The sequence below is a fragment of the Macaca thibetana genome, chromosome 7 (assembly GCF_024542745.1).
Source record: "Macaca thibetana thibetana isolate TM-01 chromosome 7, ASM2454274v1, whole genome shotgun sequence".
Taxonomy (NCBI): Eukaryota; Metazoa; Chordata; class Mammalia; order Primates; family Cercopithecidae; genus Macaca; species Macaca thibetana.
The window spans coordinates 146,135,915-146,152,261 of NC_065584.1; the positions used below are offsets into that span (position 1 = coordinate 146,135,915).

General features: G+C 41.6%; 1 protein-coding gene across 1 annotated transcript in view; it reads right to left on the reverse strand.

Moving 5' to 3' along the window:
• Positions 1-13,629, reverse strand: part of RORA (RAR related orphan receptor A) — a 1,262,381-nt gene extending 1,248,752 nt beyond the window's left edge. The window contains exon 1 of the mRNA XM_050797248.1: positions 13,623-13,629. The gene's annotated coding sequence lies outside the window, so the exon portion shown is untranslated. The remainder of the gene's footprint in view (positions 1-13,622) is intronic.
• Between the last annotated feature and the right edge of the window lie 2,718 nt (positions 13,630-16,347).

Genomic DNA, 16,347 nt, shown 5'->3' on the forward strand with positions numbered 1-16,347 from the left:
ACCTATGCTAGCTTCAAACATTTCTTCTGCTTCCTCACCTCTCCCAGCCTTCGTGGAATTGAAAAGAGCTGGGCTGTGCTCTGGATTAGGCTTTGGCTTAAGAAAATGTTGGGGCTGGTTTGATCTTCTCTCCAAACCACCAAACTTTCTTCATATAAGCAATAAGGCTACTTCACTTTCTCAGCATTAGTATGTTCATTGAAGTGGCTCTTTTAATTTCCTTCAAGAAATTTTTCTTCGCATGCACAACTTTGCTAACTATTTTGTGCAAAAGGCCTAGTTTTTGGCCTATCTCAGCTTTTGACATGCTTCCTCACTAAGCTGACTCATTTCTAGCTTTTAATTTAAAGTGAGAGACACACAACTCTTCCTTTCATTTGAACACTAAGAAGAGGTCATTGTAGGGATATTAATTGGCCTAATTTCAATATTGTTGTGTCTTAGGCGATAGTGAGGACTGAGGAAAGGGAGAGAGATGAGGGAATGGTAGACTGGTGGAGCACTCAGAATACCAACAATATTTATTAAGTATGCCAACCTATATAAGCATGGTTTATGGTGCCATAAAACAATTACAATAGTAATGTCCAAGATCACTAATCCCAGATCACCATAATAGATATAATAATAAAAAAATCTGAAATATTGCAAGAATTACCAAAACGTGACATAGAGACACAAAGTGAGCACAAGCCGTTGGAAAAATGGCACCGATAGACTTGCTCAGTGCAGGGTTGCCACAAAGCTTCAATGTATAAAAAACAGTATCTGCAAAGTGCAATAAAGCAAAGCATGATAAAATGAGATATGCCTGCATTTAGCTTGAAAATCACCAGGCCAAGCCCTAAGAGAGCCCACTGCTTCTGCAAACACTGTTATAATACTTGCCTGAAATCTCAGGGTCCTCGCAGGGTAAGGAGATTCCGGTACCTCTGAGTTACACCCTTGGTTTGAGTCACACTCCTAAGTAGGTTCCTCAAAAACCAACATTCTTACCCTACCTCGAGAAATAGGCAATGTCCCCATAAAGGACCACTGTATGTTTCTGAAATATATCACTCATAAACAAATCCAAGGCCTCAAAGTCATTACTCCAAAGGAATATAAAGTGGCAGGGAACTCTGCTCCCCACTCAATTTTACCTGCACTAAATTTCACCTGCACTAAATTCCTAGGATAATGACTCTCTCCCAGGAGCACATTTCCATAAAGGCGTGGCTCAAACTCCCCTGGTGGGATGTGGAGACAACATGTAGTTTAAGAAAACATATTCAATAATATGTTTTTAGGGTTGAAAAATGAAAAACACAAGCATTATTTTCATAGCATGAATGACTTGGCATAATGGTATTTTTTTAACACCTACAAAGTGCCAGGCCCTATGCCTTGTGCCCTACATGTCTCATGTAATCCTCATGACAACTTGATGAAATATTCATTTCTACTTTTTGATAGATGAAAAACGGAGACTTCGAGAATTTCACAAGAGTAGTAGTACCAAAGCTCAGATCAGGCTTCTGACATTTATTCTACGTGCCTTAGAGGTATCTTGTGAAAATCATTTTTTTCCCCTGCAAAATTCTCTTAGGATGCTCAGATGAACTTTGAACATCAAGTTGAGCCTCTGGGGTATTAGAAACCATCTGCCCACCATTACTTCACTTGTGACAGGTGGCAAGAGTTAGAGAAGAACACTAAGTAATATTTTTAAGAATTTGTTGATCCATTCCACATTTATTGAGCATCTACTATGTGTCAGAGGCTATTGGGATACTGAGTGGAAATACCACATTTGTCCCTCTCCACCTGCACTTGGAAATAAGCTGTCAGATGCCCTTGAAACACTAAAACTCCTACAGAATAACTGTGACACTAGCCACACTTGTCTTCCACGTCCTGTGTCTGCTCTGTGGTTTTTGCAACCTTTTTTCCTCAGAAACACAAAGCTCTCATGCTCTCTTCCTCTCCACGCCTCAAAATCTACTTTAAGGAAAGATCACCATCAATCATTTACACATCAGTAGGAGTTTCTTTTCTGAAGGGCATCTCCCAGGGCTTTTAAAACTCACTTTCAATGGGAAAAATAGATCGGTCCCTTATGAAAGAAATTCCAAATATTCACAAGTGTGCTGAAATTATAACTTTGAAATAGCCAAGCACCTTCCCAGATTCATATTTCATCCATGGAGAGATTTGGTGGAAAGCAAATTTGAGAAATGGTAAAAGAAAAACCTATTATAACCCCAAACTCTATTATCTAGACCTCTCCTTTGTCATGTCTTCTTTATCTAGTGGAAGAAGCTGCCTTGTTGCTTTTCTGAGCTCTCCAGCATGATCTTTGCAAGACCATTATTTTTAAAATTTCACCTGCACTAAATTCCTAGGACAGTGATTCGCTTCCAGGAGCACGTTTTCTTAAAGGAGTGGCTCAAACTCCCCTGGTAGGATGTGGAGACAACATGTAATTTAAGAAAATATATTCAATAATATGTTTTTATGGTTGAAAAAATGAAAAACACAACCATTATTTTCATAGCATGGAAATAAACGTCTAAAAATTGTCTTCACTGATGGAGATAAACAGAATATACTGATTTTAAGTAGAAATGGTAGAGGTAAGGGTGAGACGACGAGTGTCTCAAAATCTTGGCAGTGAAGGAAGGGAGTTTTAGGTACATCCAATAAAGCATGGGCTTTAAAACACTGGCCTGTTCTCTCCTCAGTTTACGTGTCAAATTAGTGAATAAATAAATGGGTCTAAAATACATCATCCTCTTAGTACTTGCTATGAACTGAATGCTTGTATTCCTTCCTCCCCCTGCAAAAATGTGTATGCTGAAGCCCCAGCCCTCAATGAGACGGTATCTGGAAGTGGGACCTTTGAGAGGCAATGTGGCCATGAGGGTATAGGTCATGAATGGGGTTAGTGCCCTCATAACAAAAGACACAAGAGAGATGATCTCTCACTCTGCCATGTGAGGATACAAGAAGATAGGTGTCTACGAGACAGGAAGAAACCTCCATTGGAACCCGACCATGTTGGCACTCTGATATTGAACTTCTAACCTTCAGAATTGTGAGAAACAAACACCTGTTGTTTAACCCACCCAGTCTACAGTTGTCGTTATATAGCAGTCTGAGCTAGCTAAGACAGTCATTTTTATACATGCTTTACTACGCTCAGATCCCTTTAGTTAAACTTTCTGCAACTCCAGAGGAACTAGCCCTGGTGGAACTAATCACAGCTTAACCCTGAGTAATTGTTTTAGATCTTCCAGTATATTTCAGCTTCTGTGGTGGTCATTACCCCACATAAAGGAGAAAGATGGACTAGTGTGCCTGACTCCAAGATCCATAACCAGTGTGACCAGTAAAACCTACCACAATGAGTCAGAAGCCTTGAGGACTAACTTGAATCTTTATGACCCAGGTATCTTGGATCCATGCCAACAGCATACAAACTAGACTCCCTAGGCAGCAACGCAGCTTCTGGTGTGCTTTTTTGTTTGTTTCTGTTTTTGAGACAGAGTCTCACTCTATTGCCCAGGCTGGAGTGCAGTGGTGCCATCTTGGCTCACTGCAACCTCCATCTCCTGGGTTCAAGCGATTCTCCCACCTAAGCCTCCCAAGTAGCCAGGACTACAGATGCCATGCCCAGCTAAATCTTCTTCTTCTTCTTCTTCTTCTTCTTATTATTATTATTATTATTATTATTATTATTTTTAGGAACCTGCTACCCAGCCCTCTTACCCAGGCTTGTCTTAAACTCCTGATCTCAAGTGATCCACGTGCCTTGGCCTCCAAAAGTGCTGGGACTACAGGTATGAGCCACGACACCTGGCCCTCCAGCATGCATAATTTTATAGAAAATGTGAGTATCATTTCCATGTCACCTCTGCTTTAGTCTCCTCACACCGGTCCCTGATAAAATACCTCCACCAACAACCTAGCCAACAGCTCCCCGGCAGCAGTGATGCCAGGAATGAGCATTTAGTGACACCCAGGGGATCCAGGGGATCTATCACAAGAAGCTGGTGGGCCTCCTCCCCTAGCAGCTTCAGAGCAACACACCAGGAGAGCTGGAATCCATTCAAATGGGTGTGAATGGCTGGAGGGGTGCCCAAGAAAGCGCAATTTGTGCATTTTTCCTTCTGTCCTGTCGTTTTGTTTTGCTTTCCTGGAAATCTGAGGACAGAGAGTGCTACATGAATGGTGGGACCTGCAAACAGCCAGGCTGGCTGGCGACCACTTGTCTGGGCGGGGACTGATCAGTTGTAGAGCAGAGAGGATGGGCCACAGCCAGGTACAGATGAGCCCCTCCCCTCCAGGGCAGGGCAAGTACAACAAGCCCAGTGAAAGCAGCAACATTTGGGGACTCAAGAAACTGATACTCGATGAAGAGAAGGGAAATCAACTTTTCCTTCAAATTTCACAAAAAGTTTGCCCCTCAAACTTGGTAGTGCATATCAATCTCCTAGGGAGAGTCCTAAAGCACAGATTCTGACTCAGTTGGTCTGGGTGGCGCCTGAGACGCTGCATTCCTAGAAAGCTCCCAGGTGAGGCTGCTGCTGCCAGTTACTGGATTTTATTTTGAGGCAAGATAGCACATGCAACGATTCAGATAGGAAGCCCTGAAGTGGGAGTTGGGGAGGAGAGGAGGGAGAGGAATAAGGTAAAAACCTACCTGATATTTTACGCACTTGTGTATTATTCAGTTTTTTCCATTGTGTTCTATCTTTGTAATTTAAAAATGGTCAAATACATAATCTAGTTCTCTTTGTTTTTTTAAGAAAAGAAAAAGGATCATCTCTGGGTTTTTGTCTGTTTGTTTTTTTTCTTTTTCTTTTCACGAAGTCAGAATGTGCTCACACTGTGCCTCGGGGAATGACTAGGGAATTCTGGGCCAGTGCAATCTTACACGCACACAGATGGGGCCTAGGAGGCTCTTTCTGAATAGAAGGGTGGTCACAGTAATGGTGAGATCTCTACTAGATCTGTGCTTCGCACACCAAGGAGTATGGTCGGTCACATACCAAGGGGGCCCAAAACCCTGGCTATTCGTAGGCTTGGGTGGGGAGTGGTTACCATGCATAATTTAATTGGTAAATAATTTAAAACATTATTTAAATCAAAACAAACTTGTAACAGAATCCAGACATTAAATACATTTTGCAGACAAGACAGGCACTTGAAATAATATTGCTCCTTGCCCCAATCTTCCCCATGGTATAAGAGCATCTTGGTAGAAAAATTGGAGAAATGTTGTCACGTGTAAACCACAGTGTGGCTGAAACTAATGATCTCACAGCTATCTCTGGGCATGCAAACAGAGAAACGGCCCCAGCAACGGGACCATTTCCCAGAACTAGAACATCCATTCGGTCATCACGGTGAGTTTCACTGTCCTGTCCCACCTAGAAGTCACTCCTCAGCTCTACAATCTAACGTTTTCACCCGAGCTAAACATCACTAAAAACTCGTCCCACAAATACAACATGTCTACACTTAAACTCATTTCAAAGATTCCTGGGCTCTACACCTCACCCCTTTCTAATTTGATCCTCTTTTCATGTTCTGTTGATCTCCAGAGAAGTGTGACAAACCCTTCCCCAGCTTTTTCTCTCCTTTGCCCACAAGATCTGGTCTGCCAATCCTGCCATCTCCTATGATGCCAGCAATCTCCAATCTCCTCTCCCCACCTTATCTCATCCGGACTATTGCCGTGGCCTCCAAGCCAGTCTCCCTGTCCCAGGCTTTCCCCACCTCAGTATTCTCTCCATGTACTGGGGGGCCCTGGGGTGATCTTCCTAAAACATGAACCCAGACATGTCCTTTTCTGTTTAAGAGTTTTAGGTGACTCCCATGCCTTCTCTGCATCCTTCTTTCTGGATCAAAATGCCCAAACCAAACTTTATAAAAAGACCTTTATAATGTGGTCATCACACTGCTGTTACAACCCCATCTCCTTGCCCAGTCCACACGTCCTCTTCTACCTTGTCCTTCTCTGACCACGCTGTGTCCCAGGGCCAGTACTTTGTACATAGCATTTCTTCTGCCTAGAATGATTCTTGCACCTTCTCCATCTGATGAAATCCCCTATACTCCAAAGCTCAGTTTAAATGTCACATACTTTATGAAATATCTACAGACCTCATGGCTAATCAAATCCTTCTGCCTCCTGGCTCCCACAGTACCTGCCTCGATTACTGCCCTTTGCCACAACATCATTGTTACTTGTTTATTGTGAGCCTTTCACAAACGAGGACCAGGTGTCATGCATTTTGATAGCCTCAGAGTCTAGCTCATAACAGCCCATTGATTGAGTTCATGAATGAATGAAAGGTTGCCTTTCTACCTAGTTTAATTCTGTTTAATTCTATGCATTCTGACCCAAGTAGGAGGAGCCTATTGACCCTACTTAAGGAGACACCTCGCGGCAGACCATTAACCATTTCTCCCTAGCTAAAAAACCACCCCATAGCCTAGGAGAATACCGTAAGACATAACCTTGCACGGAGACATTGGCCCTGCTTTGCTGGATTTCTTATGTCAGTCCAGTTGATGACGCTAGTAGCTTCCAGCAGTGAGATGGGCATAGAGGGAGTGGATAACATTTCTGAGCAAGAATTCAAGATACAAAAGTTGAACGTCACCAATCTCGTTAAAATAAAGTTTTTGTAATTTTGAAATGTTATGAATGAATTCCCAGGATGTGAATGTATAAAGAACTAGAAGTCTGAGTGAATGCGATTAGAACCGTCTGTGCTAGTACACATTAGGTTCCTAATACTTGTGTCAAGACAATCCAGTGCCGGCTTGAATTGGGATATAAATGTTTCTGGTAGATGTCATATCTCCCTAGTCAAATTGTATTGTGAGTATAAACTATCTTTTTACCTAAACTGGGTTAACTTTCTGAGCTCAGTGTTGTCCTTTTAATATAGAAGAACTCCAATAAATACTTAATGATCAAGCTCTGGCTGTATACGTGCATGTCTATATATACTAAGTAATTTTTTTCTCTGATACTTTGCCTACAGCTTTCACTTAAAACATGGAAAGAGATGAACCAATCAGGTTTTGCAAACAAAATAGGAATATAGGTCTGTACCTGAACCTAAATGGGTTTTGCTTTTGGTCCTGCCAGAGGCAGGGGGATAGATTAGTTAACTCCTCCAGGGATTTTCCAGCCCTGTGATTTCACTCCACATTTTCTTCCTATGAGAGTCACTGTAGTCGACTCTATAACCCTATACCGAAGCTTCACTGTGGATTGGAGCTGACATCTAGAAACCACACTGGTGAATCTTAAATATGTTAATATGGATAATTTAAACCTTATAAATAGCTTTTCATAATGTGTTTTTTGCCTGAGGGGGTCTTTTGGTTGGAGTGCTTTACAATCAGGCTTGAGTTTGCAACTTAAAAAGGAAAACAATATGAGAAGTAGAAATTTTTATGTGGCTTTTTCTTTCTCTCATAAGCTCATGTTTATTGAAAGAGCTGGTGGTGAGTCAAGGGAAAATGGAGTTGTAAAGGAGGCATTCTGAGTTTGCTTAAGCTTGCTGTGGGTTCTTATTAAGTTGGTGTATCTTCACAATCAAAAGCTAATTATTCCAAGTACTTTTATCTGAGATTGGAAGCCTGCCTGGGCCATAGTGGTTCACACTGAAGCTACAGTGATCAACGGGTAAACATTTGTCTGATGACACCAAGAAAATCAATAAGCAACAAAAAGATATGTAACTTAATGCCCTATTCCTAACTTAGAAACAAAGAAATAAAAACATAAATCGGCCTTTAAGACCTAGTATAATGATTTCCACACTGCTTGTTACCTTGTTAAGTACATATCTTCATTATCTTCTAAAACAATTGTCCAAATTATAAAAGAGATTTTTTATTCAGACTGTGTGCTTAGAAGTTTCTTTAGAGGTACAGAAGTTGCTGGAAAAATTTCAGCCCCAGTAGTCCTTCTACAAGATGCTTGCGGTGGTCAGCATCCTGGCAAGCCCTCTTGTACCAACTCAGGAGGGCGTCTGTCTTGACGCTACCTGGTAACGAATTCCAGAAGTTTGTAACAGAAAATTTTGAGCAATTTATTTTATTTAAATTTGCAGTTCATTTCATGCTTATCAAAGAAATCAAGCAGCATAAGAACTTCATAAAACTAATTTCAAAATATGAATGGGGGGCGGAAGAGCACTGTTTGAAATTGCAGGTTCTGGAGTTCAGATCATATTGACTTAACTCAAAACTACCATTTACAGAGGGTGTGGCTTCAAGCTTCTCTAAGTCTCAGCTTCCTTATCTGTAAAATGGGATCATAATAGTATCAGATTCATAGGGTGCTTGAAAGAATTAAGTGGGAAAAAGTAATCAACGTGTTTGAACATGGCAAACTCTAAGACATTTATTTATTATAAGTGTGTGAGATTTGTAGTTCCAGGATCTTAACCCTCCCTCGAACAAAGAAAATAGTATAGTGATCTCAACTTCCTAGCGAATCTACAAATTATGAAACAAGCCTCGATATACAAGAGTAGGATGAAAACAAATCACTGTATCTATTATTACTTCAAATATTGTAGGCTGGGCACGGTGGCTCACACCTGTAATCCCAGCACTTTGGGACGCCGAGGCAGGCTGATCACCGAAGATCAGGAGTTTGAGACCAGCCTGGCAACATGGTGAAACCCCGCCTCTACTAAAAATACAAAATTAGCTGGGCGTGGTGGTGGGTGCCTGTAATCCCAACTACTCAGGAGGCTGAGCTAGGAGAATCACTTGAACCCGGGAGGAGGAGGTTGCAGTGAGCAGAGATTGTGCCATTGTACTCCAGCCTGGGCAACAGAGTATCAAAAAATATATATATATTTTAATAATAGATTGTTTTTCTAAATTCCATGCTTTTAACCAAAATGTGTTTGTGTGTAATTTTTTGCAGAAAAACTAGGTATAAAATGTGATTTTATCTATACACGCAGTCACTATGAAAGGGACCCAAGGTCCCCTAGGAAGGTTCTTTTCCTCCTTGCTCCACTCCGAGGATGGGCGGGTAGGTGCACGTCTGTGACATGACACGGTGAACAGGCACTAGACTGAAAGGCAAGAAACCAGGTCTGCTGTTACACAGTCTTGTGACCTTGGTTGAGTCACTTCACTTCTCTGGGCCTTGATTTCCTCCTACGTGAAATGATAAGACTAAAATTGATGCCTCTGTTGTCCCTGTCATCTCCCAAGTTTTATCCTTCTACCCACTAACAACAAAATACCTGTCGAATGAGTGTTCCAAATAACTGAATGTTCTGTTTACTTGACAAGTAACATAAGTACCATAAATGAATTACACATGTTCAAGAAAGAGATGTGCATCACCAGTGACTTGGTCTTAGAAATCAACTGTTGATTTGATGACTCAGATAGCACTTCAGGATCTGGTAGTGCTAGAGGCTCATCATTAGAGACAGAAACTGTAAAACTCCATTCTAAATCACATCTGATTATTTGAGCATTGCTGTTGGGGCTAATGAGCTTGTGAACTTAAATTTGCTGTCCTATGTGTCTTTTCTTTCAATTTTTGAGCGTATACCTTTCAAGGTAGATGTGAAATGAAAATGCTTCAGTAGACGAGCTGTCAGCGTGTCAAGCACATAATTCTAGTTCTGATACTAACTAGTTCCATAACCAAGTAAACCACCTTGAATCTCCTTTTTCTACGTATAAGATGGGAAAACTGTATCTGTCCTATCGCACAGAGTTGATGTGAGGATCAAAGTTATAACAGGTTGTAAAAAACTGAACGATAAAAACCACCGAACAAATACCATCAACTTATTCTTCTCTGTGAGAGAAATGAGATGATAGTCAATCCAAACAGGATTCAACATGCCAATTCTGTGAGGTGAAGAGGCCCGCCAAATGGCTGGAGTGTTGCCATTTTCCATTCGGATGTTCACTGCCCTGTTGACTCAGCCTAAGTCAATTTGAAGACATCCCATATGCCACACAGACGCTGCTCTCATTTAGATACTTAGGTTTTCATTACACACCAAACCTTGACCTGCTATTCAAAAAACAACTAGGAAGAGAGAGAGAGAGAGAGAAGAGAGAGAGAAAGAAGTCCATCTTTAAAACTTATATGCTTAACATTCAGAAAAAAAAAATGGAAAGAGCTAAGCATTCTCCATCAGTTATCACCTATAAACAGTTATGTGTGTGTGTGTGTGTTTGGCAGATTCTGGATCATAATGTCATAGGGTCTCACTCATTTCCCTACAAAGCTTGTTATAAGCACAGCTGAGTCCCTCCTTTCTAACTAGCCTGTTGCTACAAACTTTATTGCACGAGGACTTTACTTTCTCGATTTTCAACTGGAAGTGAGAAACAGTGTTTTGAGAACACGTTACACCCTCCACAAAAAGAGGACAAAAAGAGAACATACAGAAGGATTCTCCTCTAGTCCAGGAAGCCAAAATAAAATTATAAAGCAAAACACCAATGAAACAATGGCAGCAGTTGGAGAGGTCAATAGTATTTGACTAGGATTGGCCTGAAATCCACAAGAGGGTCTTCTTAGGGACATAGATTACTTTTCCTTTCTTAAGTTCATATCCAATTTTTGTGATTATTGTTAAACATTTAACTGAATTGATTCAATTGACTGGCTATACTTTGACAGCTCAAAATCCTTCCTAAGTACCAAGTTATTTAATTAACTCATTTTCAATTAGCACAGTCGCTTCTAGCCTAGTGTAAATTAAGTCTCCTCAGACTCAAGCAAAGGAGAGAAAGGAGGCCAATGGAACTGAGACTTCTGTTGTGCATCTCATTCTGTCAGAAGTTTCCAGTTCAGGTCAGACCCATAAAATAATGTATTTTTTTGTGTTTAAGTGTTAACTGGCAGCCAGGTGCTAAAAGACAGCTGAATCAGCTCAGAAGAGAGGGAGGAAGAAAGAAGAAAGTTTGGTTTATAGGCTGAAGCAAGCAAGGGAAACAGAACCTGGCGAGAGTTATATATTGCTCAAGGCAGGCACAGGTGGATGGAACTGCAGGCCAGGTCAGAAAAAGAGAAAGATTTATGTTCTGTGCAAATAAAAGGGCAGAAGAAAAATCACCAATCCGGTTGGGTAGCACTGAACTGAAGGAAACAGCTGTTCATACAGTGAAGGAATGGTCAGGTAAGACAGGCTGGAAATAGTAATCAGAAGGCCATCTGCTGACCTGGGATGGCACGCCCTGGAGGCACGCAACAAATCCTGTCCTCCAGGAGGCCGAGCGAAGGGGCCATTACCAGCCAGGCAAGTAAACAGTGCCAGGACAAGGCATTAAAGTTACATGAGCCTCATGCAAGAAGTTGCCCAGTGAGTTTACTTCCGAATGTGAAGTCGAGTGGAAACACAGTGTTTTCTTATTTGAGGACTTGGCAAACCCACTCCACCCAGCCTCTCTGTGAAGCAAGAATGCAGAGAGGTAGTTCATCAAATGTCAGTGCCTATTACCCATCACCTTATCCAGATACAGCTGCTCCACCCCTCCCAGCTGCCCGTGTGGGTGGCCACTGGACTCGCAGTCAGGGCAGCTGCTGGCCTGGGGATACTGCAGCCCAAGTGAGTAGAGAGTGAGTCGGGGTGGCCTTTGATCATGGAAGGCAGCCCACCGGCAATAGAATGGAGGAGCCAGAAGGGCCACCGGGAGGAAAGAGGAAACAAGTGTAGGAACTGGCAATGACCTTGCATTAAATGGACATCACACCCACTGAAATAAAGACCCACATGAGTGGGGCTTTGCTCTAAGGAAGCCGGCAGCTGAAGGGCCCTACCAATACTAATGAGCACCATTATATTCCTCATACAAACAAGCCAAATTTCAGACAAAAGGTAGGAGAGAGAAAAGATTTATGTCATAACACAAAATACAAAATATAAGACCAAATGTCACTACAGAACTGATTGATAATTGGTGAGACAACAAAGGCAATCAGAAGAAAGCATGGACTGTCTAAAGTACTAAGATTAATAAGAGTGAGTGTTGCAACATTATTAGTTAGTGACCAAACTACAAAGCTGAAGTTGAATTTCTTGACCTCCTTCCCTTCTTTCCCTTGCCCTCATATTGCTATTTCCCTATGCTCATGGTGCTATAATTACACACACACACACACACACACACGTAAAAATACACACATACAGATGGAAAGAGTGAAAGTAGTAACATTTACTGAATCCATATTATATGCCAGGCAGACTTCTAAATCTTTTATAGGTTTTAATTCACTTAATCCTTAGAACATGCCCATGAGGTACATACAATTTCTATCCCCATTTCATAAATGAGGAAAATGAAAATGAGAGTTTATGCAAGGTAACACAGCCAATACATATGTGAGCTGAGATTGGAACCAGGCATTCTGGGCTCCAAACTAGCATCTTTGACCACAGCTCTCCTTCTTCATTTGAGAAACCAAAATCTCAGACCAGAAGCTTTGGTAAGAAAGAGGTGAGCTGTCCACACTGAGCTCCTCACAGTCAGCCTCTCTTCTTGTTCTCCACACTCCAGCCCTCCTGCCTTCTGCTGAGATATCATCCCCTCCTCTCTATCCATTCAGATCCTTCCTTTTCTCTATGGCCCAGCTCAAGATTCAGGAGCTTAGTTAGCTGCGTGCCAAACCCATTTTTTCTACCTGGGCCCACGATGAGACTACATTTCCCAAACTCCCTTGCATTTAGGTGTGGCCATGTGACTCCCTTCTAGCCAAAGGAATGTGAATTGAAGTGACAAGTACCACTGCCAGGCCCACCTTACTGAAATCTGCATGCACTTGGAATCCTCCTTCTAGTCTGATGTAGCTAAGCAAGGAGACCTCAGAAGCCACGTGTTGAAGACAGTGAAACCATGTAATAGAAGGTCCTAATCCCTTATCCCTGCTTAGAGGAAGGCCACCCATTAATCAGAAACTCCTATCTGGGTCTCATGTAAGTAGGAAATAAAGTTCCACCCGTCACATCTGAGTCGTTTGATTGGAAGTTTGCTTACTACAACAGCCATCAATACCCTAATATGAACTTTTACAGATCCAGCTCTATAGTAGGTTCTGTATGAGTAAGTTAGTCCCTGACCTTAAAAATTCACAGAAAAGAAGAGAGAGAAAGAGACAAGAATAACATAAAGAGAACGTGGGAATTTTGCAATAAAAGAATGTTTAAGATTCTTCTAATATTCTATGTGAACAGAGCTAAAAGCATGCAGTCAGGAAAAGTCATTAGAAACATGGTGACGTCTGAGGAAGGGGTGGAGTTGGCTACTCTCTCCGATAAGCCTTTCCCAGTTATTCCATCTCAGCCCTGAATTTTCTCTGCTATATCTTGCTGACTTGTACCTTACTTTATATAATCTGGAGAAAACTGTATTAGAAAAGTCAATCGCGGTGTCTACCATGTTCACTATCCCTTTCCAGGGCCTTCTTCTTGCCCCTGTGCTAGGGGAAGATGCTCCAAGCTCTGCCTTGAGCACATCTTTTCTCCCAGTTAGACCAAAGGTGGTCCAATTTCCAGGTGGAGTAGAGTCATTCGGGATGGCCTGATACTACGCTCTGCCCAGTGGTAATTAACAAAGCCAATCAGATCCCCCAACTCTGGAAGTTGAATGAAAGAACCATGAAGAAATGAGCCTGTTTGAGCAGGATGAAAAGAAGATGTAGGCAGAGAGGACCAGAGATGGAAGGTGTGCCACAGCCCAAGTGTGAAGGTCCTGCCCCTGAGGGGCATGACAGTCAGCTTCCTAGTGGCAAGCAGCAAATGAACTCTGGCTGATTGAAGCAGAAAGAAATTTGTTAAAAGGATAATGTCAAGCTCACAGAAGCCTTCTGTCTTAGTCAGTTCGAATGCTATAACAAAATAGTATAGACAGAGTGGCTTAAACAACAGACATTTATTTCTTGCAGCTCTAGAGGCTAGGAAGTCCAAAGTCAAGGTGCCAGCCAATTTGTTTTCTGGTGAGGGCCCACTTCCTGGCTTGCAAACAACTGACTTCTCACTGTGTTCTCACAATGGGAGTGAGGGTTAGGGTTAGAGAGTGAGCACTCTGGTCTCACTTCCTCTGCTTATAAGGGGACTAACCCCATTGTGGCAGCCCTATCCCCCCATGACTTCATCTGAACCTATTTACCTTCCAAAGGCCCCACCTCCAAATACCATCATATTGGGGATTAGGGCTTCAACATATTAATTTTGGAGAGATACATTCAGGCTATAACACCCTTGAAAGGAAAGCTAGGCTCTGTGGCTCTGCTGCTAGTCGCCACACCCAAAATTACTCCATAGAGCTGTCCCACAAGAGCACCACCTCCTCTGCCATCAACCACTTAATGGAGGCCTGGTTCCATCAGCATCACTGCACTGGACACTGCCATGGTCATCTCCTATAGCACTTGCCACCCCCCACCTGCACCACAATCATTTCTGACAACATCTGATCCCCCTACGAGGACAGTGGGTCCATCTCCATATGTTTCTCAGTGCCTAGTCAGCAGTCTTGAGCATAGTGGTTAAATGAATCCATCAATATCTGACGAATAAATAAGAATTCCCATTTAATATAACAATGCCCAAAGTAACAAAGCTGCAATAATTGTAGCTACAATGCATTGGGTATTTACTAAACACCAGTTACTTCTTAAGTGTTTTACGTGCACTCTCCCACTGAATCTTTACAATAACCTTATTTTTATAATAAACTTCAGCTTTGCAATAATGCCATATGAGAAAGGCATTATTATTATCTCCACTTTACAGAAGCAGAAGCTTGGACTTAGACAGATAAGTAACTTGTCCAAGTTCACTCACCAAGTAAGTTGTAGAAACAGGACCCAAGTTCTTGATTATGTCTCCAAAGTTATACTTTTAGATCATCTAAAATAGACACCCACCACCCCACAGGCTCATGTTAAATGCCACCAAGATAAGAAAAAATTCCCATAGTTCATTTCTTCCCCTCCTCACTCTTCCCTCGTTTCAAAAAGTTAATAATGGAAAGACACATGACATATCTGCCACAGATTATTGTTTCAGTTCATTCAGTTAATTTCAGAAAAGATGATGCTAATTATTGGAGATAATGAAAACTTGCTCTTCCAGTACAACCGAAGGGGAATAGTCCAATTGATTAACAGGGATTTCAATCCACGCATTCAATTTCTCTTGCTCGTTTTGTAATGGATGGGAAAAATTGGTTTGTAGATAGAGATTTTTGAGAGCTAAGTGTCTAAGACACTGAAGGGAGCCACCTCATTAAGTCCTAGGCCTGGTTAGGCAGGCTCTCAAAACCAGAGGCAAAGCCAACGGCAGGTAAACTCACTACAGGCATTATTTAATGAAAGTTTGCAGTTTATCAGAGAATTCTTCCTGAATCCCCAATTTTTTTCTTTCTCTTTTAACCATTCATTAGTCTTTTTAAAATGCAGCATTGAAACAGTTAAGAATAAATCTAGGATTTGCAGAACAGTAAGAATTTAATCATGGCAGCAAACTAAGCCCCAGAGACAATTTTAGTCTCAAAGTCAAAATATAGTGTATCTGACTCCGAGTAAATTGACTTTTCACAGAATACTCTAACATAATGCATAATAGTCATGCACTCCAAGAGGAGCTCCTGGGTATTGGTCCAGAGCCCACAACCAGCAGGAAGATCATAGTGTATGTTGAATAAAATTACCCATTCTAAAGGTCCTCAGCTATCTTGAATATTTTATTAAAAACCTTTCTGTGGTGGAGACCAACTGGGACCTCTTTCTCCTAGGAGCAAACTGTCAATGGTAGTACAATTGAAAACCAGACAAAGTCAAGCTTAATTAGATCTCCCCCCAACTCCAACCTCACATTTCTGGTATATTCATTCCTGACCATAATCCTTGATAAATAACAATATAATGGGATTCATTTCCCCCAAACCTTTCCAAAAAAAGAAGCACAGTTGTGAGCAGGAGGAGAAAGAAAATAAAAATGTAGCAACAGATTTTACAACTCTATACAAAATAATAGCTGAATGTCACCAATAATGTAATCATAATAATGTAATCAGAAAACTCATAAGGATGCCTCAAGGGTGGCACTTGGCAAAGAGCTGGGAAATAGTCCAGCTAGTTAACAGGGATTTCAGATGCACCAGTAAAAAGAAAAAGTTTCTGAGCCTCTGCTTTGAGGCCAGCACTTTGTGGAGCAACACAGGAAAAGTGACTGATACATTCCTGTATTTTATGAGAAAGCCTCAATGTCAAAAAGCCTCTCCCCTGATTTCTGTGCATCCCTGTGTTCTTGTAAAAGCACATGCACCAACTCTGGGTTCAGAAAC